Here is a 27452-nt window from a genome sequence, read left to right on the forward strand (position 1 = left end):
CTTTGGTCCAGCTTTGGGCTTCTTCATGGGAGTGACAACTTGCTTGCCATTCTACTTGAAGTTCCCTTTCTTTCCCTTTGCCCTTTTCTTGAAACTAGTGATCTTGTCAATCATCAACACTTGAAGATCTTTCTTGATTTCTACCTTCGTCGATTTCAACATCACGAAGAGCTCGGGTATCATTTTCGTCATCCCTTGCATACTATAGTTCATCACGAAGTTCTAGTAACTTGGTGATGGTGACTAGAGAACTGTGTCAATCACTATCTTATCTGGAAGATTAACTTCCACTTGATTCAAGCAATTGTAGTACCCAGACAATCTGAGCACATGCTCACTAGTTGAGCGATTCTCCTCCATCTTTTAGCTATAGAACTTGTTGGAGACTTCATATCTCTCAACTAGGGTATTTGCTTGAAATATTAACTTCAATTCCTGGAACATCTCATATGGTCCATGACGTTCAAAACGTCTTTGAAGTCCCGATTCTAAGCCGTTAAGCATGGTGCATTAAACTATCAACTAGTCATCATATTGAGCTAGCCAAACGTTCATAATGTCTGCATCTGCTCCTGCAATAGGTCTGTCACCTAGCGGTGCATTAAGGACATAATTCTTCTGTGCACCAATGAGGATAAACCTCTGATCACGGATCCAATCCGCATCATTCTACTAACATTTTTCAACATAATTTTCTCTAGGAACATATCAAAATAAACATATGAAAGAAACAACGCAAGCTATTGGTCCACAATATAATTACAAAATACTACCAGGACTAAGTTTATGATAAATTTAAGTTCAATTAATCATATTACTTAAGAACTCCCACTTAGACAGACATCTCTCTAGTCATCTAAGTGATCACGTGATCCAAATCAACTAAACCATGTCCGATCATCACGTGAGATGGAGTAGTTTTCACGCTCGACCTTTCGGTCTCTGTGTTCCGAGGCCATATCTGTATATGCTAGGCTCGTCAAGTTTAACCTGAGTATTCCGCGTGTGCAACTGTTTTGCACCCGTTGTATTTGAACGTAGAGCCTATCACACCCGATCATCACGTGGTGTCTCAGCACGAAGAACTTTCGCAATGGTGCATAGTCAGGGAGAACACTTCTTGATAATTAGTGAGAGATCATCCTAAAATGCTACCGTCAATCAAAGCAAGATAAGATGCATATAGGATAAACATCACATGCAATCAATATAAGTGATATGATATGGCCATCATCATCTTGTGCTTGTGATATCCATCTCCGAAGCACCGTCTTGATCACCATCATCACCGGCACGACACCTTGATCTCCATCATAGCATCATTGTCGTTTACGCCATCTATTGCTTCTACGACTATCGCTACCGCTTAGTGATAAAGTAAAGCAATTACAGGGCGTTTGCATTTCATATAATAAAGCGACAACCATATGGCTCCTGCGAGTTGCCGATAACTTTGGTTACAAAACATGATCATCTCATACAATAAAATATAGCATCACATCTTGACCATGTCACATCACAACATTCCCTGCAAAAACAAGTTAGACGTCCTCTACTTTGTTGTTGCAAATTTTACGTGGCTGCTATGGGCTGAGCAAGAACTGTTCTTACCTACGCATCAAAACCACAACGATAGTTCGTCAAGTTAGTGTTGTTTTAACCTTCTCAAGGACCGGGCGTAGCCACACTCGGTTCAACTAAAGTTGGAGAAACTGACACCCGCCAGCCACCTGTGTGCAAAGCACGTTGGTAGAACCAGTCTCGCGTAAGCGTACGCGTAATGTCGGTCCGGGCCGCTTCATCCAACAATACCACCGAACCAAAGTATGACATGCTGGTAAGTAGTATGACTTGTATCGCCCACAACTCACTTGTGTTCTACTATTGCATATAACATCTACGCATAAAACCAGGCTCGGATGGCACTGTTTGGGAACATAGTAATTTCAAAAAATTTCCTACGCACATGCAAGATCATGGTGATGCATAGCAACGAGAGGAGAGAGTATTGACCACGTACCCTCGTAGACTGAAAGTGGAAGCGTTATGACAACGCGGTTGATGTAGTCGTACGTCTTTACGATCCGACCGATCCAAGTACCGAACGTACGGCACCTCCGAGTTCAGCACACGTTCAGCTCGATGACGATCCCTGGACTCCGATCCAACAGGGTGTCAGGGATGAGTTCCGTCAACACGACGGCATGGTGACGGTGATGATGTTCTAGCGATGCAGGGCTTCACCTAAGCACCGCTATGATATGACTGAGGTGGAATATGGTGGAGGGGGGCACCGCACACGGCTAAGGAACGATCAAAGAAGATCAACTTGTGTGTCTATGGGTGCCCCCTTCCCCGGTATATAAAGGAGGGGAGGAGGAGAGGGCCGGCCTAGGGGAGGAGGCGCGCCCAAGGGGATCAATCCTACTCCAAGTAGGATTCCCCCCTCTTTCCTAGTCCAAGTAGGAGAGGGGAAGGAAGGGAAGGACAAGGAGAAGGAAGGAGAGGGAGGAAAAGGAGGAAAGGGCGGCCGGCCCCCTAGTCCAATTCGGTTTGGGCTAGGGGGGCCGCGCGCCCTGCCTCCTCTCTTCCACCACTTGGCCCATGAGGCCCATTGCTTCTTCCTCGTATTCCCGTAACTCCCTGGTACCCCCGAAAATACCCGAATCACTCGGAACCCTTCCGATGTCCGAATATAGTCGTCCAATATATCAATCTTTATGTCTCGACCATTTCGAGACTCCTCGTCATGTCCCCAATCTCATCCGGGACTCCGAACTCCTTTGGTACATAACTCATAAACTCATAATATAACTGTCATCGAAACCTTAAGCGTGCGGACCCTACGGGTTCGAGAACAATGTAGACATGACCGAGACACGTCTCCGGTCAATAACCAATAGCGGAACCTGGATGCTCATATTGGCTCCTACATATTCTATGAAGATCTTTATTGGTCAAACCGCATAACAACATATGTTGTTCCCTTTGTCATCGGTATGTTACTTACCCGAGATTCGATCGTCAGTATCTCAATACCTAGCTCAATCTCGTTACCGGCAAGTCTCTTTACTCGTTCCGCAATACATCATCCCGCAACTAACTCATTAGTTACAATGCTTGCAAGGCTTATAGTGATGTGCATTACCGACTGGGCCCAGAGATACCTCTCCGACAATCGGAGTGACAAATCCTAATCTCGAAATACGCCAACTCAACATGTACCTTCGGAGACACCTGTAGAGCTCCTTTATAATCACCTAGTTACGTTGTGACGTTTGGTAGCACACAAAGTGTTCCTTCGGTAAACGGGAGTTGCATAATCTCATAGTCATAGGAACATGTATAAGTCATGAAGAAAGCAATAGCAACATACTAAACGATCCAGTGCTAAGCTATCGGAATGGGTGAAGTCAATCACATCATTCTACTAATGATGTGATCCTGTTAATCAAATGACAACTCATGTCTATGGTTAGGAAACATAATCATCTTTGATTAATGATCTAGTCAAGTAGAGACATACTAGTGACATTAAGTTTGTCTATGTATTCACACATATATTATGTTTCCGGTTAATACAATTCTAGCATGAATAATAAACATTTATCATGAAATAAGGAAATAAATAGTAACTTTATTATTGCCTCTAGGGCATATTTCCTTCACTTAGACGCGGTCCATTAACTTCTACCTTGTTTCTTGTTTCTTGACATATCAACCAATAAGAGATGAGAGGTGTGCATGCTTTTAATGACTTGCAATGACTAGTTCATTGCATGGAATGCTATTAATTAGCAAATAAACATTGGTGACCCCAGGAGGAAACGTTGCTAAGCGCGTGGACCTATGCAGAATGAGTATCAACCAATGGATAATGGAGTTTAATTGTTAAAAAATACTACCTCTGTCTAGGTGAATAAGTCATTCACGTAGTTCTAGGTCATCAATTTGAGGAGTTAAATATGTGTTATATGTCATGAAAAGTATATCAATAGATTTCTACACGAATGTAGTTTCTAAATATATATTTTTTTGTCGCATATAATGCATATTTAGATATTTAAATTACCGACCTAGAACTATGCAAATGACTTATTCACCGAGTCGGAGGTAGTAGCAATTTTGTCTCATGCAAGAGCCTGGCTAGTACTCCAAGGAACCGCGCCACGCGAGCGTTCACAACTGCCACGTTCGGTTTGTGCTTGGCTCTTCGCCTCTTCGAGAAGACAAACAATGAGGTTACTCCTACTTCTACAGTATCGAATCCACTGCTGCATGTCCGTCTACCTCGTGCGGGAGGGATAGCATGTAGCGAAAGCTTCTACTTACTGCTCCTGCCTTTGCGTCTATGACAGGTGGGCCCAACAGGTGGTTGGCCCTCCTGTCATGCAGCCAAAGGCAGGTGCAGTTAAGGCACCGGAGCTCAGTCCGCGAGGGAGAGGGCGTCGTAGTAATCAAATTTCTCGGTCTTGTACGAGTTGACGCGACACATCAAAGCACTGCACTCGATAAAAGTCTTTTTACACATTTCAAATGGGCTACTTCGTATGTAGGAGTAGACATATTCTGCTTCGTATGTAGTCACTTGTTGCAATCTCTAAAAAGACTTATATTTGGTAATGGAGGGAGTACAACGCATGCATGCATGCCGTGACTTTCCTTTTGATACTTGCATGTGTTGATTTGATGCACCTTGCCAAATTTTGACTATAAATTTAACTAACCAAATTTTCATGCATGTCACAAAAAATTACGGGGCTGTTTGGATTGTGACTATGTTTGTCTTATGTTGCTACATTATTTTTCCCACACTTGCCACACTTGCCTAACCTGAGTTTCTCAAATTGTTAGACACACTTTGGCTTGCCTAAGGGAATCTTGCCACAATTTTTGTGTCTATGACATGTGGGGTTCACTGCTAATAAAAAAATCTTGTCTTAGGTGTGGCTAATAAAAAAGACTTATATTTAGGAATGGAGGGAGTAGAAAATATAAATAATAATGCATGTTGGGGCAACCCACATTTCCGCTAATTTTAGCCGTGGGCTTGTTCATAATTTTTACGAGGGGGTGGTTGTTCATTTAATGGAGGGACTTATAGTACGAGACTTGAACGATACAAAGTGCGACCTGGCACACCGTAACACCACTTGGAAGAAGCGGGTAGCTATCTCAAAAAACAATCAACAACTAAAAAAACGCGACCTGGCATGTAGTAGTACACAATTTTAGACGATTGTTTTGATGGAGTGAAAAAGGAAAACTACCCCACTACTTATATATAGGCCGGAGCCTCCGCGCTTGCTTGCTAGGGTTGCTCTATTCACACACTCTCATCCTCTCCAGATCTAAACAAGATAGGGGTAGTAACACTGTCTTTCTCCCTTCAAAAAACACTGGCTTTCTATCCTCATCACTGGTTACAGATCCGGACGTATCCCCCCTCCACCGGTGAAGGGGAGGAGGGGCAGCGTTTAGGCCATCATCGACAGTGAGGGAGGAGACCCACTGCCGGCCGCACCGATATCTCTGGCCGAGCGCTGGCGTGGGAGGTCCTCCGATCCCTTCGTCGTTGCCTGTGGGCGGATCTGGCCTCCCGCCGCCCACCTATCCACATCCCGATGACCTTCAGGTATATCTTCGTTTGAAACCGCCTTAGCTCTACTTCCCCAGGTCGCTACGTCGCTGCATGTGCATCATTTTCTACCTCTCAGCCCCTCTTGATCGGATGGTCCAACGTCACCTATTTTTTTCTATTGTTAGAGGTAAAGCTACTTCATGGAGTCGAATCTTGTACTCCCTCCATCCGAAAATACTTGTCATTGAAATAAAGTGGGGGTGGGGGAATTTAGTATGTACATCGGACTTGGTACAAACAGGAAGGAAAGGGGATGAAAGTAGTACAGACTGGTCATCCAACCGGTCTCTTGGTCGAAAAGGGAAATATAGTGGTAACGCTGTACACAGTGGTATGACTAAGACTAGATTTGCTATCCACACATAGGAGTAGGTGGCTAGAGTGAACAAAAATGGGACCAACCTAGATATGTTTCTTGGATGTTTGTTTCTCGGGGCAACAAACTATGAATCACCACTTTATGCCCCTGTTTATGTACATGGTGCTGTACTGATGGTGCACCCACTGTCCCATGCTCTTATACCAAATATTTAGGCTCCGGTCGGAATAAAGGGGCAGAAAACATAGGTCTTGATGAAAATAGAGGAATAGGAAAGGAATGTAGGTATAAAACTATGGAACATCGAACCGGAGGAAACTGTTAAGAGTATGTGTTCGGATGGACTACGAAATGTACAGATTTGTTTTTTTAGAGTAGCATGCTTGGCAGTATGAGATGCTATTTGTTTATTCAGCTGCACAATGACTACTCTTGTCCTCACCTCACGTACCACACATAGGTTGATTTTTTATTCTGGCAAACACAGCACAGCAACCTGTCTAACGCATGGCAGCGAGCGCCTGCCTCGGGCTTCCGCCCAAAAAATGAGCAGCGCATGGATGTTTCTAATCCGATGGAATCAGTACTACCAGACCAGCATTCCTATGAAACACTATTCACCTTTCCCGTGTTCCGAACGGTTGGAAGGGAAATAATACCGTAGCAATTGTGTTCCTACGAAAATCCTGCACCAAACCTGTGAACCGAATGCAGCCTTAGTTGTTCTTAATATAATGTCCCTGGTAAAAATGAAGCCATGGCACTATTTTTGCCTGTAATTGTTTGAGACTCTGACAAGTTTAGCCAAATGTTTTTGCCTATAATTGTTTGAGACTCTGACCGTTTCCTCTATGCCTTTTTGTGCAAACAGGGATATCCAATTCACCTGGTTGCTGTTGTGACCTTTTAGTGCACTGCACAAAACTCTTCTTAAAAGAAGTGACTTTTGTGCTGTTTAACTAGAATGTAAAAATGGAACAGTTGGTTCATTTTGGTGGAACTGCACAAAGGGAGATCTGTGTTCCAATCCTCATCATCCATATTAGCGCCATAACCTTCCTTTAGGTATGAATGATATTTAATGTATGTGTTCATCTCTATTTTCCGACTGCCATGAGAAAATAATGCTGTTTTTTCCTAGTACACTTGTACTCCCTCACTGACAAAACCAATTCTGAATTAGAAGGCCAATCATCTGCTTGGTTTCGCCAACTGGTGAGGAGAAAGAGAAACAGATCATGAAGAGGAAGAAGAAGAAGAATAAACAGTGCCAAGGTGATCTTGTTGAAGCCAGAGGCCTCAGTCGAGGCTATTCAAGGGCTCCGGCAACGACTACCTTACATGTGAGACGATCCTCCAGGGAGCCCTTCCACTTCTGCTGTCTCACTTAATTAATTAGGAGTACTTATATACCACTAATTTATTACTGCCTAATTTTCCTGTTGGAGTTAAACAAATCTTTAGTAGGACCCTATGCTGAATCATGTACGTGTGAATGTTTGTCTATGGAGGTGAATCATGTGGTGGAGCAGGAAGGGAATATTATTAGTGTCATGACATAATAGTGCTATTGTTTTGCATGTCAATTTATTTCCATTGGTTCAATGAGGCAATGTTTTGCGTATTGTCCATCATGAATTTGATGCTACTGTTCGAGTAATATGCTAATGTCTTCCTATCCTTTCTCACTAAGCTAATGAAGGTTTCACCTTGTTCCTACTTGTGCAAACAGGGATCATGTTGTGCCAATCATACATTTTAGTAGAACTACACAAGACAATACAATGAACTGTATCCTAGCCAGTGCTTTAACTCTGCTGGAAGTTCTTGATAATCTTTCGACATAATCTCAGCACTGGTAAACAAGAGTGATTTCAACCATACATTTGAAGTGCACAAAAATATATACTATTGTGTGATTCTAGTGAGTGATTTATCATCTCTTATGGGACTACATGAATAAGCTTTTTTCTCAGGTTAGTACGGGCCTAAGGCCTTCATCCATATTAGTTTGTTGTCATCTCTATTTGTATCGTGCTACTGTCATGAGAAACTCCTTTATCTTTGCACTTTTAAGTTTTGCAACCTATGATAAATGGCAATGCTTTGAGTGTTGAGTTGAGCTAATTGGCACTGATTAAATAAACTAATACCTCTCTTTAAGCAAGACTACTATGTTGCTAACTTTATCCATTAAGATAATTAGGGTGCTTCTATTTGTTAGTGTATGTTTCATCAACTAGTTCCACTATTACAGTAATCTCACTCTCTCAATATATGTGCCAACAGGGATGCTCGATTTTGGTGGAACTGCACAAAAACTTTGGGTGCTTCATTGCCTCGATAGCTTCCGTCCTTTCCTATCAGTCGCTAATCTCCGCTTGCTTTCTTCCTTTGCTGTTAGTCGCTTGGCTTATCTCGGCTTCCAGTCAAAGGAAATAGTAATTGATAGGCTACCTCACATAGGTTGGTACTGGTCTTCATCCTGATTATTGTGCCTGTCATATGTATTAGTAATTTGGTATTGTGCTACTGTTTGCCGATTTCATAAAGGAGTAATTTGGAGCCTGAACTCGCAAGCAAATCATTACATCGGGTGATTTCAGTAGAACTCCACAAAATGATCAGATGGACATGTACTTATGCTGTTGCTATGTACTCCAAAGTTCACTCAGACAAGCATCGATGTTGACAAGAAGTGCCTATATTCATTGGAGTATCAACCGGCGTCAACCAATTGTCAAACTCCAAGAATTAGGAGAGTGAACGCCAAAAATATTGCTTGGTGCATAGCCCAGAAAAACGCAGTCTTTGGTCCCAACTTGTGCCTTTTGGTTATCGGCACATATGGTAGCAAACTATATCGCATGGAGTCTAAACATTCCAGACAAGTCTGTTGACGCATATATTCATCTGGCACTTAATCAGTCTGCATGCCAAGGATGCTCCATTTCAGTTGAACTGCACAAAAAATTTGGGTGGTTCATTTTCTCAACCACCTCCTTTCTCGTCTGCAATGTAGAATTTTGGTGAGATACAGGACCAAGATGAGCCAGTAAACTAGCTGGATGAAAGTAGTGGACAAGTTTCTCAAACCCCCCTCAGCACGAGGCCACTATTTGAGGATAAACCTACAAGCAAAGTTCAGATTGTCTGTGTTGCCTCTTATGTACTCGAAAGTTTACTCGTACAAGAACTAATTTTAGCAAGAAGTACCTCCGATTGAACACCATTTACCAGTCTGTACCCTAGGTAATTAAAGTTCGTCCATGGATCATATTGGCCGTGATCTCAATCATTTGGATGCATAAACATACTGAACATGTGTATATCTGAATCTTTTTGTGAATTATGTATGAATATTGTCGTGTGATCTATCAATCATTTGGATGCATAGATATGCTGAGCTTGTGTATATAAGAATCTTTTGAGTTGTTGATAGTGAATGTTGGCTATGAATATGAACGTGTCCTGTGAACCTGAGTTTGATATGAATATTTACCTTTTTTGTTGTATTTGTGTGTGAACTCGTTAGTATGCCTACTGTGGGGGTATAAAACGCATGTCTCTTATAAAAGTAATGTTGTGTCAAATTTATTTTGAGCAATAACTCACTAATTTCTTAATTATATATATAAAAATGTGCCTCTCCGGTTTATTCTTTGATATTAATTGCTCCTTCTAACATAACATTATATATATAACGAGCCCACCTAATACATGTATTTAAAGGAAGTGCAAACGGGCTGGGATTTCTTAGAAAATATAAATGGGCCTGATTGACGCGAAATTATTTGTTCACCCAGCCCAGCAAATGGGCTGTACATTCTAGAAAACATGGGTTAAATATATGCCACATTTTTACAGGCTGACATATGGGCCAATAGGTCGAAGCCTACGCAGGGCGTTGTCAACTTGGCCAACAAATGATTGTGTCATCCACAGCCATTGGATTTATATCCAACGGCCGACATGCACCTTCAATCTCTCGTCTTCTTCCTCCAGCGTCGCCGGGACCGCCTGGTCCGGCCTCCGGCGGCTAGCGGCTCTGCTTAGCACGCATCGCTGCGAAGCGCTACCCCACCGCCGGCCAAGCTATCCCTCCACCCCTCGACACCTCCTATTATTCTCCACAGACTACAGCCCCATGCCGCAACAGAACTAGTTATAACCCTTCTCCTCCTCTCAATCCGCGACTCCACTGCCGCGTTTTCCCATCTCTGAGTCGTTCTCGTCCGGGGCCTCGCCGTCGTCCGCCGCCTCGCTGTGTTCGGTGCGGCGTGGTCAACAAACGAGAGTCATCGGAAGAGGAATGTACATGGAGAGCCTGGCGTCTCGGACCCACGAGGTCCATGGTCGCACGCAAGGAAAGTTCCTCCTTATTAAGCTGAAAAAAATGTTTCCTCCACCTGACAGTTGGGACCCAGCGGCTGTATCTTCGCACGGAAGGAAGTGCCTCCTTGTTTTGTAAAAAAAATTATTCATCCAGTTGACAGCTAGGACCCGTCAGATTTGGTGACTAACTTGTGGGCCTACTAAGCGGACGTGTACGCACGGCTTTGTCAACTTAATCAACAAATGATTCTAGCAGCTGGACCGTTGGATGTTAATCCAATAGCCGTGCTCCTTCTTCAACCTCTGTTCTTGCTCCTGTCTCCCGTGGGCGGCACCGCGGCTGTTCTGCCGCGCACCCAAACCAGTGAAGTTTCCCACTCTTCTCCATCTGCGACTGCACTGCCCCGTCTTCCCCATCTCCGGGTCGTTCCAGTCTAGGTGCGCTCGGCACGGTGTGGTCAACGTGGTCAACAACCGAGAGTCATCGGAAGATGACTGTACGTGAGAGGCTGACAGTGGGGATGCACCACACCCATGGACGCATGCATGCAACGGAACGCGGCGAGGTCAACGTGGTCAAGGAACAACTTCCATTGGAAGTATACTGTACGTGGAGAGTCTCAGTTGGGTCCATGGCCGCAGCAAGTAAGTGCCTCCTTACTACGCGGAAAATAATGATTCCTCCAACTGACAACAGGGACCCAATGGACGGGCCAATGTATTTTGTGAAAAAACGTTTGCCCCCTGACTGCTGGGACCCACCTGACGGGCCATCGTATTTCGCGAAAAAACGTTCCCCCCGCTGTCAGCTCGGACCCATCGGAAGTGCCTCCTTATTACGCACAAAATTTGAATACTCCCCTTGCTAGCTGGGACCCACCTTGGTGGGAGGCTGACTTGTGGGCCTACTAAGTTGACGGGGACGAAGGGCTTTGTCAACTTAGTCAATATGAACGATTCTAGCTCCAGTAACCGTACGATGTCCATCCAATGGCCGTAGTGCTTCTTCAACCTCTAGTCTTCTTGCTCCAGCCGCCCAAACCAGCGCCAGTCGTGGCTCATGCTCCTGCCTCCCGTGGTCGGCTGTCCTGCCGCTGAGGCCTCACCGCCCCCTACTATTCCCACCGCTGGCCAGGCCCTGCGGCGACGGCAGCCTCACACCGCAGCCGAACCAGTGAACCCCCGTACTCCTCTCCATGTGGGCTTCCACTGCCACTTCTTCCCCGGTTCCGCGTCGTCCCCTTCCTAGGCCTCGCCGTCGTCCACCGCCGCGGTGCTTTCCGCGCGGCATGGTCAACGTGGTCAAGGAACGACTTCCATCGGAAGAGTACTGTACGTGGAGCTAGATCCACGGCCATAGCCCAGTCTTTTTGTGAATTCCCAAGTAAGTCGCTTTGTCAGGCCTCTTGGGCTGCAAATCTTTCAAGATGAGGAGAGCTTTCATTTGACTGGCCGAGAAAATGGCCCATCAGTAATGAGAAATGGGTTGTACATTTTTAAAACACATCAAACCAGCAATTAGTTTCAAATATCTTTTTTTCATTTCGAGATTTTAAATTACATTAATTTTTATGCATGGAGAATTTGTTGGATTTTATATCGATAACATTTATTTTAAAAATCAGTTTGAATGTGATTCGAAATCTCAGGATTAAAAACAGTTTGGACCGCACCGGAATATACAAAATTTCGTATAATTTTCTAACGTGGCCACAATATGGGTTGTAATGCTAACAAAAAGAATATGGGCTCCAAAAAAACCTTAAGAATTAGCAAATGGGCTGTAAATTATTCGAAATAATGGCAGATGGGTTGTATGCTGTTTTCCACAGATTTGAGGCTTTCCTAAAAAAAGGTTGACGCACAAGCAGTGACTGTTGGATGGCCATCCAACGACCGTCGTGATTCTTCAATCTCTGATCTTCCTGCTCCAGCCGCTCAAACAAGAGCCGGCGGGACTGCCTGCTCCCTCCTCCCCGCGGCCGGCTCTGCTGCCGCGCAGGCCTCACTGCCCCACCGTACTCCCATCGCTGGCCAAGCCATCTCTCTACTCACCCACACCTACTGTTATTCTCCGGCGACGGCAGACGAACCAGTAAACCATCGTACAGTCGTACTCCCCTCCGCGTGGGAAACAACTGCCGAGTCTTCCCTGCCTCCGTGTTGTTCCCTTCCTAGGCCTCACCGTCGTCCACCGCCCTGGTGCTCTCGGTGCGGCCTGGTCAACATGGTCAACAACCGACATGCATCTGAAGTGGACTGTATGTGGAGAGGCCGACGGCTGGGTCCACGGCTGCACGCAAGGATATGCCTCCTTATTACGTGCAAAATAGTGATTCCACCACCTGAAATCAGGGACCCACCAAAAGGGCCTCTGTATTTCACGAAAAAATGTTACCACCGCTGACAGCTCGGACCCACCAGCTATATCTTAGCACGCAAGGAAGTGCCTCCTTATTACGCACAAAAAAATGAATACTCCGCCTGTTAGCTGGGACCCGGTATAGTGGCAGGCTGACTTGTGGGCCTACTAAGTTGACGGGGATGGAGGGCTTTGTCAACTTAGTCAATATGCACGATTCTAGCTCCAGTGACCATACGATATCCATCCAACGGCCGTAGTGCTTCTTCAACCTCTGGTCTTCTTGCTCCAGTCGGCCAAACCAGCGACGGTCGTGCCTCGTGCTCCTGCCTCCCGTGGCCGACTGCGAGGCGGCGGAGGCCTCACCACCCCCTACTACTCCCACCGCTGGCCAGGCCATCCCTCTACTCACCCACACCCCCTATTATTCTGCGGCGATGACAGCCTCACACCGCAGCGAACCAGTGAACCCTCGTACTCCTCTATGCGTGGGCATCCATTGCCGCGTGTTCCCCGGCTCCGCGTCGTCCCCTTCCTAGGCCTCGCCGTTGTCCACTGCCCTGGTGCTCTCGGTGCAGCGTGGTCAACGTTGTCAAGGAACGGCTTCCATCGGACATGGACTGTACATGGAGAGGCTGACAGCTTGGTCCACGGCTGCAGCAAGGAAGTGCCTCCTTATTACGTGCAAAATAATTATTCCTCCACCTGACAGCGGGGACCCACCGAACGGGCCACAGTATTTCGCGTACGTGTCGTAGTAGAGGCGCGCACGTAGCATGTACACGTACGTACATCGGCCAGGGTGCAAGAAAGAAAATACGGCCACGTACGTACATACAGGTGGGGTCTCGAATGCCTACTCGCGCATACGTACGGCCAGGGCTCGTGTACATGGCTGGGTCGGAACGGAGAAACAGAGTCGTCGTCGTGTTCATGGGGAGGCAACAGAATGCATCGTGTTCATGGGGAGGCAACAGAATGCGTCGTGTTTATCGGGAGGCAACAGAACGCGTGGGAGCCAACCGGCTGGGTCGGAACGGAATGCGTGGTCGTGTTCATCGGGAGGGCTTGGACGAAACAGGCGATGGAAACGAGGCCTGGCGTACCGCACAACGGAGGAAAACGGACCTCCTACATTCGGAACGGGGTCCTGTTGATCGGGAGGGGTGTGGCGTACCGCAAAATGGAGGAAACGGACCTCCTACGGTCGAAACGGGGGTCCTATTGATCGGGAGGGGTGTGGTGTACCACAAAACGGATGAAACGGACCTCCTACGGTCGAAACGGGGGTCCTGTTCATCGGGAGGGGTATGGCGTACCGCAAAACGGATGAAATGGACCTCCTACGGTCGAAACGGGGGTCCTGTTCATCAGGAGGGGTGTGGCGTACCACAAAATGGGACTCCACAGGATACTGTTCATCTCCACCATCGACCTCCTCCAGCCTCCACGGGCTCCTGTTCATCCATCCTCCACCAGTGCGCTACTCCACCGGCTCCTGTTCAACCACCCCTCCATGAGCACCCCTCCACCGTCTACTGTTCATCCAGCCCTCCACACCACGGGGTCCTGTTCAACCACCCCTCCACGGCCACCCCTCCACCGTCTACTGTTCATCCAGCCATCCACACTACAGGGTCGTGTTCATCCTGAGGCAACGCCGCCGCTCACTATTCATCCAAACCCCCCCCGCAACGCTCACTGTTCATCCAATCGATCGGCTTCAGTTAGCAGCAGTAGCGAAGGAATCACTCGATCGGGTTCAGTTAACAGCCATCGATCGATCGCTCGGGTTCAGTAACGCGTAGCCTGCAGTGCAATCGCTCGGGTTCAGTTAGAGCCCAACGCCTCGCTCGGGTTCTGTTAGAGCCAACGCCTCGCACGTGTACGAGAGAAACGCGCATCGCTCGGCCCCCGACCTCCCATCGTAACCGGCAACTCCCCGAAATTTTCCTCCCCCTCGCTTCTACCACTTTTTTTCCGTCATGGATGGCCCAAAGAATGTCATGCAGCTGCGTCTCCGGCCCACCCAGGACGAAAAGCCCATTTTCTGTCATGATTTTTTGTCATAGAAGTAGGAGCCCACCACATCTATGATGATACCGTGTTTTGTCACAATTATCGTCATAGAAGTGTCATATGTATGACAGAAAAAAAATTCGTTCGGCCCAAAATGTCACGGATGTGTCTTTTTTTGTAGTGTTGCGACTCTCTGAGCAATGTACAAGAGACTACTTCAACAACAAGCTCGATGCTCACAAGCAAGAGAATGATGCAAGGATGGACGAGATCCGCGCCTTGTTTGTGAACCGCCCTCCATCCACTTCTTCATACTCAAGACGGAGCCGCTCAAGTTGACACTCCGAGGACACCTGCTCCGGCTCAAGTACGCCAACATCAAACACTCTTCGATGAGCCGCGCGTCAAGACCATCATGCATCCCGCAATCCTCTACATAGCAATCACCCGCAAGAGCAAGTCAACGAGCAAGTCCTTCGTCATCAACCTCACCAAGATCCTTTTGCACAAGCTCAAGAACTACAACGTCAACATCGCCAAGAGGAAGAACGAGCGCGTCTACATCAAGAGGAACAAGACGCCGAGGCCCAACGTCTTCAACAAAAACAACGTGAAGCACAAGCTCTTGAGGCGCAACGTGCCCTTCAAGATTCAAGTCGAGCCATTGCGAAGCGCAATCGCAATAGGCGCAATGAAGAGGAAGCACTTCGAGAAGAAATCCAAGAGCGGAACTACCAACCAAGAGTTCAACGTCAAGTTCCCCCACCTCCTCCTCAAGCTCGACAAGCTCCTCCTCAACCTCATGTTCGACAAGAGCAAGATGATCATGGACTTACTCCACACCAAGAGCAACATGAGGTTGATTATCCTCCACGTCAAGGGCGTCATCAGCACCCTCGACAACAACACAATGAAGAGCAACACTGTGGAAAGCTAAAATTTACCATGCCCAAGTCCAATGGAAGCAATGATCCCGAAGAGTACCTCTCATGGGCATTGAAGGTCGACAAAATCTTTTGTTTGCACAACTATGAGGAAGAGAAGAAGATCGCTATGGCATCCCTTGAGTTCCAAGACTATGTGCTCATATGGTGGGAACAAGTCCTTGAGCGCCGAGAAGTAAGAGGTGAACCTCCAATCACCACTTGGGCTCAAATGAAAGATGTCACGTGAGCATGTTTTGTGCCCACCTACTAGAACTGCGATCTATTCAAGAAGCTCCAACTCCTCAAGCAAGTAATAAAGAGTGTTGAAGAATACTACAAGGAAATGGAGATAGCCATGATACAAGCCAATGTCACGGAAGATGATGAGCAAACTATGGCACGCTTCTTGAATGGTCTCAATCATCCCATCAAGAAGATCGCCGACTTCCAACCCTACTCCATCCTCATTGAGCTCGTACACCAAGCTACCAAAGCCGAACGTCAAGTGCAAGATGACTTCAAGTACACCAAGTACTCATCCAAGACCTACGGCTTCTCCAACAACCAAGCTTCAATGACTCCTCCAACTTCTACCTCAACCAAGCCATCTACAAGCAATGACGACAAGTCAAGTTACAAGAAAACTTCGACAAGCTCAAGTCGTCTTCCTCCTACTACAAGCAACTTCAAGCCGCTCGCTTCATCATCTACTCCAACCGAAGAGACTGTCAAGACAAGCTCCTTCAAGTGTTTCACTTGCGGCGGCCGAGGCCACAAGTCTTTCCAATGCACCAACAAGAGCACCATGATCCTCAACGATGATGGAACCTATGACTCCACGAGTGAAGAGGAAATGGAAGCCCTTGAGCAAGTGGCCATGCACCGGCGCGTGAACGAGGATGAAGATGATCAATTCTTTTGTGATGAGGATTCGAGCCCCGCTCTCATTGTCTCCAAAGTCTTGACTCTTCAACATCAACAAGAAGAAGACCAAAGATGCCACATCTTCCACACAAAGGCTGGCATCAATGGAAGGTCCATCAAGGTCATCATCGATGGAGGTAGTTGTCACAACTTGGCGAGTGAAGAACTATGCTCCAAGCTTCATTTGGTCAAGATGAAGCACCCGCACCCCTACAAAGTCCAATGGCTAAGCGACTCCGTCACTATATGAGTTGAGCATACGGTCCAAGTCTCCTTCAAAATTGGAGCATATGAAGACACCTTGGAGTGTGATGTCGTCCCGATGTCCATTTGCCACCTCCTTCTTGGTCGACCATGGCAATTTGACCGCGGTATCATCCACAACGGGCGTACCAATCACTATAGCTTCAAGATGAAAGGGAAGCAGTATGTGCTACGACCTATGTCTCCTAGTCAAGTGATAGCCGACAAGCAAGCTACCCATCATGGAGAGAAGAGTGAGAAAGTGATCCACCCAAAAGAGAGTGAGAGCCACAAACTTCGTCCTATTCGCCACTAAAAGAGAGATAAGAGAAGTGTGTGAGAACCCATCGAGTGTTGTGCACTTTGTCCTTGTGTGCAAGGACGAGGCACCAAAAACTAACACCTCTAATGATCTACCTTTAGTGTTCTCTTCTCTTTTGCAGGAATTCCAAGATGTTTTCCATGATGAGCTACCTCCGAGACTACCTCCACTATGAGGCATTGAGCACCGAATCGACGTCATCCCCGGAGCACCTCTACCAAACAAAGCTCCATACCGCATCAATCCCGAAGAAACAAAGGAGATCCAATGGCAAGTGCAACAACTAATCAACAACGGACATGCACGTGAAAGCTTAAGCCCTTGTGTCGTTCCCGTTATACTTGTGCCCAAGCAAGACGGTAGTTTTCGCATGCGCTCGGATTGTAGACCTATCAATGCTATTACCGTTTCTTATAGGCATCCCGTTCCTCGCCTAGATGATATGCTCGATGAACTTAGTGGTGCCACCATTTTCACAAAAATTGATCTTAAAAGTGGCTATTATCAAATCCGCATACAAGAAGGTGATGAATGGAAAACCGCTTTCAAAACCAAATTTGACTTGTATGAGTGGTTGGTTATGCCTATGGGTTTATCGGAAGCACCCGGTACTGTCATGCGTCTTATGCATTTTATGCTTCGTCCTTACATTGGAGTGTTTGTTGTGGTTTACTTTGATGACATTCTTGTTTTTAGCAAATCCATGAAAGAGCATCTAAAGCATGTTAGGGCTGTTTTGCAAACGCTTCACAAGGAATGTCTTTATGCCAACACGAAAAAGTGCACATTTGGTGTTGACAAGCTGGTTTTATTGGGTTTTGTTGTATCTTCGAAGGGTGTCCATGTTGATGAATCTAAAATTGAAGCAATTAAAACTTGGCTCCAACCCACCAATTTGCATCAAGTACGTAGCTTTCTTGGGCTTGCGGGTTTTTATCGTCGCTTTGTGAAAGACTTTAGCACTATTGCCGCTCCTTTGCATGCCTTGAGTAAGAAGAATGCTCCTTTTGTTTTGGGACCTTTGCAATCCATCGCTTTTGATGAGCTCAAATCTTTGCTTACTCATGCTCCAATTCTTGCTTTCCCAACTTCGACAAAACTTTTGTGGTTCATTGTGATGCAAGTGGTACCGGAATCGACAGAGTTTTGATGCAAGAAAAATGAGCCTTTGCTTATTTTAGTGAAAAACTCTCTGGTGCTCAACTTAAGTATGCCATCTATGACAAAGAATTGTATGCTTTAGTGCGCGTGCTACATGTTTGGGAACATTATTTTAGACCTCCTGAGTTTGTCATACATACCGATCATGAAACGCTTAAGTACTTAAAAGGCCAAAGTAAGTTGAACAAGCGTCATGCCAAATGGAGTGAATTTATTGAATCTTTCCCCTATGTGATCAAGTACATTAAGGGTAAGGAAATTGTAGTTGCGGATGCACTTTCACGCATCTGCACGCTTTTCACTAAACTTGAGTCAAATGTTGTTGGCTTTGACCACATCAGAGACTTGTATGCAAATGATCCTTCTTTTGCTACTCCTTATGCTAAGTGTTTGATGCATACATCTTGGGAATGATATTACATCAAGGATGATTATCTTATGAGAGCTAACAAACATTGCATTCCCGAGTCTTCTGTTCGTTTGCTCCTTTTGCAAGAGGCTCATGGAAGCGGACTCATGGGACACTTTGGACGCGACAAGACATTCACCACGCTCTCCAAGAACTACTTTTGGCCCAAGATGTTCCGCAACCTCTCACGCTTCACCAACCGATGCCCTACATGTTGCAAAGCTAAGTCTAAAGCTCAATCCCATGGTCTTTACATGCCTCTTCCTATTCATTATCAACCTTGGGAAGGCATTAGCATGGATTTTGTACTTGGTTTGCCTAGAACTCAAAATGTAAAGGATTCCATGTTTGTTGTTGTGGACCGATTTTCTAAGATGGCACATTTCATTCCATGCAAAAAGATAGAGGATGCTTCACATGTTGCAAATCTCTTTTGTAGGGAAATCTTGCGACTCCATGGAGTACCAAAGACAATCATCTCAGACCGCGACGTCAAGTTCTTGAGTTACTTTTCGAATACGCTATGCGCCAAGCTCAGAATCAAGATCTTGTTCTCGTCCGCATACCATCCTCAAACCGACGGCCAAACGGAGGTGATGAACCATACGCTCTCCACTCTACTTTGCGTGTTGATCAAGAAGAACATCAAGGAGTGGGAGGAGTGTCTACCTATCGCCGAGTCTCCTACAACCGTGAAATACATCCGACTATTGGCAAGTCCCCTTTCGAGGTCGTCTACGGATTCAACCGTTTGTCCCCATTGGACATTCTACCTCTTCCTCTACAAGAGCGCACCAACCTCGACGCAAGCGCACGTGCAAGCTACGTCAAGAAGATGCATGAAGATACAAGGCATACCATCGAGCGCCAAGTACAACGACTCGCGACCAAGCTCAACATCAACAAGCACCCCATGATATTCAACATTGGAGATCTTGTGTGGCTACACCTTCACGAGGACCGCTTCCCCAATGAACGCAAGTTCAAACTTCTACCTCGAGCCGATGGACCCTTCAAGGGCTAGCACACTACAACAACAACTCTTACAAGATCGATCTCCCACGCGACAAGTACAATGTGAGCGACATCTTCAACATCCATGATCTCTCCATGTACCATGGCGATGAGGATTTCAATCTGAGGTCGGATCTTTCCCAAGGGAGGGGAGATGATGCGAAGCATCCTACGGTCATCCCCATGGACATACCATCGTCTCACCAAGCACCAAGAGGACCCATGACAAGAGCACGAGCTAGAGCTCTCGATACCAAGGTGACTTCTCTCCTTAGTGATATCTCATATGATCCTCTCGAGACATGGCTACTACCTAAGTCCGGAATATTGTGCATGATTAGGTACCAAGAGGACCCTCCCGAGGATGCACATGAAGATGGTCAATCCCCCAAGTCCATGGAAGAAGAGAACCAACGAAAGAAGGCAAGGACAGCTTCCAGGCCCCGGACATCCGGCCATGGCCCCGGACATCCGGCCCCTGGGAATCTACCCCGCAGCCAGGGATCTGCAGCCGAAGCTATAGGGCCCGGACATCCGTCGTCCAACTCGGACATCTGGCCCGTCGCCCCGGAAATCCGGCCCACAGCCCGGACATCCAGACAAGCCGTCCAGGGAGTACAGAAGCTTGCCCCGACATCCCAGACTTGCGGGCGCGACCCCGGACATCCGGCCCTTTGTGCCGCCCTGGACATCCGGCCTACGCCCGGACATCCGGACCAACTCTACCCAAGGAGATCCAAGACGGCGCCAGGCCAGCCCGGACATCCGGCCCGACAGCCCGGACATCCGGCCCGACAGCCCGGACATCCGGCCCGTCGCGAGCACCCGGATATCGGGCCGGACGCCGGGACATCCGCCCCCCTCATGCCTGCGTGCAGCACATCCGACCTGAGTCCCATGTACCCCTTCGCCCCTTAGACTATATATACTCCCTCTCCACCTATGTTTTAGGGTTAGCGTTGATTTAGATCATTTGTGAGATAGAGCCTCGCTCATCCATCCGGATCTCCTCCTCGTGAGAGACCGCGGCCTCTTCGGAGAAGATCTACCTGGATTCAAGACCCCTTTACGGGAGGATCCCTCGTGGATTTAAGACCTTCTCTCGGAGATGAGCTATTGCCACTTGTATCATCCTTTGTTGGATTTGGATCTCGTACCTCTCTTGTGTTTCGATGATCTAGCACATGTGTGACTTTGTTCTTGTTGGTTGAGTGATTTCTCGTGTTTTTCTCTCGTCCCCTCCTCGTGTTCTTCATGTTCCTCGTAGGGATCCTCTCCAAACGTGAAAGATCGGCCTCTAGGGTTCTACCCTACCTAATTACTTATGGCATGACCCACACCTTTATAAAGAAGGAGTAGATGGTGTTATCAGACGTTGTGTACCTGAGCATGAACAGGAACAGATCCTACGCAAGTGTCACTCCGAGGCATATGGAGGACACCACACTGGAGATAGAACTGCACATAAGGTATTGTCATCCGGTTTTTATTGGCCTACTCTCTTCAAAGATGCCCGTCAGTTTGTCTTGTCTTGTGATGAATATCAAAGAATTGGTAATATTAGTAGATGTCAAGAAATGCCTATGAATTATTCTCTTGTTATTGAACCATTTGATGTTTGGGGCTCTGATGATATGGGACTGTTTCCAACCTCTAATGGGTATACACATATTTTAGTTGCTGTTGATTACGTTACTAAGTGGGTAGAAGCTATTCCAACTAGTAGCGCTGATCATAGCACCTCTATTAAGATGCTTAAAGAAGTTACTTTTCCGAGGTTTGGAGTCCCTAGATACTTAATGACTGATGGTGGTTCACATTTTATTCATGGTGCTTTTCATAAAATGCTTGCTAAGTATGATGTTAATCATAGAAATTGCATCTCCATATCACCCACAGTCTAATGGTCAAGTAGAACTGAGTAATAGAGAGCTCAAATTAATTTTGCAAAAGACTGTTAATAGATCTAGAAACAATTGGTTCAAGAAACTTGATGATGCATTATGGGCTTATAGAACTTCATATAAAAATCCTATGGGTATGTCTCCATATAAAATGGTTTATGGAAAGGCATGTCACTTACCTCTCGAACTAGAACATAATGCATATTGGTCCATTAAAGAGCTCAGTTATGATTTCAAACTTGCCGGCGAGAAGAGGTTATTTGACATTAGCTCACTCGATGAATGGAGAACCCAGGCTTATGAGAATGCCAAACTGTTTAAAGAAAAAGTTAAAAGGTGGCATGACAAAAGGATACAAAAGTGTGACTTTAATGTAGGTGATTATGTTTTACTATACAACTCTCGTTTAAGATTTTTTGCAGGAAAACTTCTCTCTAAATGGGAAGGCCCTTACATTATCGAGGAGGTCTATCGTTCCGGTGCCATAAAAATCAACAACTTTGAAGGCACAAGTCCGAGGGTGGTGAATGGTCAAAGAATCAAACATTATATCTCAGGTAATCCCATAAATGTTGAAACCAATGTTATTGAAATCGTAACCCTGGAGGAATACATAAGGGACACTTTTCAGGATGTTTCAAACTCCGAAAAGGAATAGGTATGTGGTACGGTAAGTAAACCGACTCCAAAACAATTCTAATAGCAATTTTTCTCCGTTTTGGAATATTTAAGAAAATAGGAAAATAAGAAGTAGTCCGGGAAGGACACGAGGCATCCACGAGGGTAGAGGGCGTGCCCTCCATTTTCTTGCACAATACTTCTTTTGGCCGGTAAAAAATTATTATATAATCTCCCGAAGGTTTTGACCACCGTATCACGCAAATATCCTCTGTCTTTGTTTCGAGCTGTTTTTGTGACAGATCTAGAGCACCATGATGTCTTCAAGCGCTCCCAAGGACAAGTTTTTCGAGAGGGTCATCAACCCCTACCTCACGGAGGTGGTGCATCACACTCAAACCATTGAGATGCATGAGGGGGTGCTGCACATCCGCGATGTGGAGGGACCAAGGAGTACCGAAAGTGTGGAGACAAAGCTCGAAGCGATGGAACAACAAGTTTTCAAGTGCCAAGGGATGGTGGAACGCGGACTCAATGCCAACCAGATGATGATCGCGGAGTTCACCAACAACCACAAGCTGGATGCCAAGGATATTGGGGAGACCATCTTCAAGCTTCATGAGAAAATCGAACACCTCCAAGCCCAGATCTATGACCTGCAAAACCAAAACTATGAGTATGAATATAGATTCAAGAGGATGAGTTTGGCTGCAGATTTGAGGATCCCTCTAACTCTATCATCCTTCTATGATGGTGAGCCTATGCCTTGGAAAACAGACGACAAGCCTACATCATCAACAACTCCTTCTTCACCATCTCCGAGGACATAATCACATGGGTATGGGCACTCCCCTTGGCAACTGCCAAGCTTGGGGGAGGTGCCCCGGTATCATATCACCATCACACTCCTATCTTGACCGTTTTACTTAGTTCGATCCTTTTTAGTAATATCTTGATCTAGTAGAATAAAGTTTTGGTATGAATTAGTTTTGAGTTTTGCTTTGTGATCCCTCTATGTAATCGAGTCCGTGAGCTATATATAATAAAGGTTATTGTTGAGTCAAGGGCTTTGCTATCTTGCTATGTTCTTAAGTGCATAAAAGAATAAAAATAATAAAAGAGATCATATTGATCTTGTGGATAGTAATGACTTCACATATAAAGAGTATGATGATTAAAAGTTGTTGAGAGTTGCCAAACATGGTTTTGGTCATCGTTGCAATTAATAGGAAGTAATAAAGAAAGAGAGGTTCTCACATATAAATACACTATCTTGGACATCTTTTATGATTGGGAGCACTCATTTAAGTATGTCATGCTAAAGAGTTGATGTTGGACAAGGAAGACAACATAATCGGTTATGTTTTCTCACATCTCAGTTAAAGTATATTGTCATGGATCATTCAAACATGTTGAGCTTGCCTTTCCCCCTCATGCTAGCCAAATTCCTTGCACCAAGTAGAGGTACTACTTGTGCTTCCAAATATCCTAAAACCCAGTTTTGCCATGAGAGTCCACCATACCTACCTATGGATTGAGTAAGATCCTTTAAGTAAGTTGTCATGTTGCATGCAATAAAAATTGCTCTCTAAATATGTATGACTTATTAGTGCGGAGAAAATAAGCTTTATACGATCTTGTGATATGGAAGTAATAAAAGCGACGGACTGCATAATAAAGGTTCATATCACAAGTGGCAATATAAAGTGACGTTCTTTTGTATTAAGATTCAAGCATCCAACCATAAAAGCACTTGACAACCTTTGCTTCCCTCTGCGAAGGGCCTATCTTTTACTTTATGTCTTTTACTATGCAAGAGTTAAGGTGATCTTGACCCTTCCCTTTTATATTTTATCCTTTGGCAAGCACCTCGTGTTGGAAAGATCCTGATTTATATATATCCAATTGGATGTAAGTTGGCATGAACTATTATTGTTGACATTACCCTTAAGGTAAAAGGTTGGGAGGCAGCACGATAAGCCCCTATCTTTCTCTATGTCCGATTAAAACTCCATAACCATAAGTATTGCATGAGTGTTAGCAATTGTGAAAGACTAAATGATAGTTGAGTATGTGGACTTGCTGAAAAGCTCTTATGTTGACTCTTTCCTATGTTATGATAAACTGCAATTGCTTCAATGACTGAGTTCATAGTTTGTTAGTTCTCAATGAAGTTTCTGAATCATACTTAACATTGCGAATAGATTGTTACTTGAGTATAAGAAATCATATGACAAAATATTTATATGTTGCTGTTACAAGAATGATCATGATGCCCTCATGTCCGTATTTTATTTTTATCGACACCTCTATCTCTAAACATGTGGACATTATTTTCGATTTCGGCTTCCGCTTGAGGACAAGTGAGGTCTAAGCTTGGGGGAGTTGATACGTCCATTTTGCATCATGCTTTGATATCGATATTTATTGCATGATGGGCTGTTATTTCACGTTATGTCACAATACTTATGGCTATTCTCTCTTATTTTACAAGGTTTACATGAAGAGGGAGAATGCCGACAGTTGGGATTCTAGGCTGGAAAAGGAGCAAATATTGGAGACCTATTCTGCATAGCTCCAAAAGTCCTAAAACTCCACGAAAGTCATTTTGGGAATTAATAAAAAATCTTCAGCGGAAGAAATACCTGAGGGGGCCACCCACCATCCATGAGGGTGGGGGGAGCGCCCTACCCCCCTGGGCGCGCCCCCTGCCTTGTGGGCCAACTGGCAGCCCTCCGGTGCCCATCTTCTGCTATATGAAGTCTTTTACCCTGGAAAAAAATCATAAGCAAGCTTACGGGACGAAACTCCGCCGCCACGAGGCGGAACCTTGGCGGAACCAATATAGGGCTCCGGCGGAGCTGTTCTGCCGGGGAAACTTCCCTTCGAGAGGGGAAAATCATCACCATCATCATCACCAACGATCCTCTCATCGGGAGGGGGTCAATCTCCATCAACATCTTCACCAGGACCATCTCCTCTCAAACCCTAGTTCATCCCTTGTATCCAATCTTTGCATCCAAACCTCAGATTGGTACCTGTGGGTTGCTAGTAGTGTTGATTACTCCTTGTAGTTGATGCTAGTTGGTTTATCCGGTGGAATATCATATGTTCAAATCCTTAATGCATATTAATACCCCTCTAATTATGAATATGAATATGCTTTGTGAGTAGTTACGTTTGTTCCTAAGGACATGGGTGAAGTCTTGCTATTAGTAGCTAGTCATGTGAATTTGGTATTCGTTCGATATTTTGACGAGATGTATGTTGTCTTTCCTCTAGTAGTGTTATGTGAACATCGACTACATGACACTTCACCAATATTTGGGCCTATAGGAAGGCATTGGGAAGTAATAAGTAGATGATGGGTTGCTAGAATGACAGAAGCTTAAACCCTAGTTTATAAGTTACTTCGTAAGGGGCTGATTTCGATCCATATGTTTCATGCTATGGTTATGTTTACCTTAATACTTCTTTTGTAGTTGCGGATGCTTGCAATAGGGGTTAATCATAAGTGGGATGCTTGTCCAAGAAAGGGCATTACCCAAGCACCGGTCCACCCACATATCAAATTATCAAAGTAATGAGCGCGAATCATATGAGCGTGATGAAAACTAGCTTGACGATAATTCCCATGTGTCCTAGGGAGCGATTTTCTCAGTATAAGAACTTATCCAGGCTTGTCCTTTGCTACAAAAAGGATTGGGCCACCTTGCTGCACCTTATTTACTTTCATTGCTTGTTACCCATTACAAATTACCTTATCACAAAACTATCTGTTACCTACAATTTCAGTGCTTGCAGAGAATACCTTACTGAAAATTGCTTGTCATTTCCTTTTGCTCCTCGTTGGGTTCGACATTCTTACTTATCGAAAGGACTACGATAGATCCCCTAGACTTGTGGGTCATCATTCACTATTTTGATTCTTAAACAGTTTATAGTTGGAGTCAAATGACTCATCAGAAGAATATGAAGATTCAGAGGTAAAGCCAGATAAAGTGCTGGATCGACAGGAGGTCCTTTTGCAGCAACCCATGAGATTTTGGGATACTGCTCTGGTTTCCAGTAGGTCCCATCGGCATTGAGTTTCCTCTCAAATGCAATACCCTCTTTCCTAGGGTTCTTGTTCAAGATCTGCTTTTTGAGAACATCACATAGAGTCGGATGCCCTTTGAGGCTTTTGTAAATGCCTGTCACATACAATTCCTTCGGCCTTGCATTATCATCAGTGATACATGTGTTATCCTCCGATGAGGAATTTCTAACCACAGAGACAGTTGAAGAATTTGCAGCAATAGAAGCATTTGTACATTCAGGTGATGAATTAGCAGATTCACGCTCAATGCATTTCAGACGTGGTGGAATAAATTCTTCCTGAGCGGAACTAATATGTTGAGCAAGCAATGAATCGTTTTCCTTCTAAAGATCTTCATAACTTGCTTTTAACTTCTCAAGATCTTGCTTTCTTTGAATAAATTCATAAGAAAGCTTCTCATGATCAGTTAAGAGAGTGTTATGATGATTTTGAAGGTTGTCAAACTTAGACTAAAGTTTTTGAATACTATTAGTCAAAGCCTTAGTTCGATCCAATTCCTCACCCAACATATCATCGCTTTCATCTAGCATGTTTTGAACTTTTTCAAGAGCTCTTTGTTGTTTAGTGGCAATGGAAGCAAGTTTGACATAGCTGGGACCAAATTCATCACCTGATTCATCATCACTAGATTCGGAAAGGTAGCATTCTGTTACCTTGGCACCCTTTGCCATAAGACATGGTGAAGAGGATGATGATTCAGGTACGAAAGTCATCTACTTGAGTGATTCCTTGAAATACTCAAACCAAGGATCATGACGAGTAAGATGGCCTTCGTAGACCTCAGAGAGTCGGTCCCAGATTAGCTTCACAGGATTGAGATGCATGATGTTCCTGAACTGATTTTGGGACAAACAGGAGTAGATGACATCTTTTGCCGTGAGGTTGAGTAGAGTGTACTTGCGAATGTCATCAGCCTCAGCCATCTTGCATCAATCGGTAAGACCAATCTCAGTGGTGCTCCATAGTTTGCTGTTCATTGCCATGAGTCGCTTCTTCATCATGGCCTTCCACTTGGGATACTCATGACCGTCAAAGATGGGGCATGTCACTTTCTTCATTCCTGCAGTCGACATAACTAAAACTCCAGGTGGTTAAACCAAAATCACACAGAACAAGGGAGTACCTTGCTCTGATACCAATTTAAAGTGCATTACGT

Source organism: Triticum dicoccoides, chromosome 6B (assembly GCF_002162155.2).
Source record: "Triticum dicoccoides isolate Atlit2015 ecotype Zavitan chromosome 6B, WEW_v2.0, whole genome shotgun sequence".
Lineage (NCBI taxonomy): Eukaryota > Viridiplantae > Streptophyta > Magnoliopsida > Poales > Poaceae > Triticum > Triticum dicoccoides.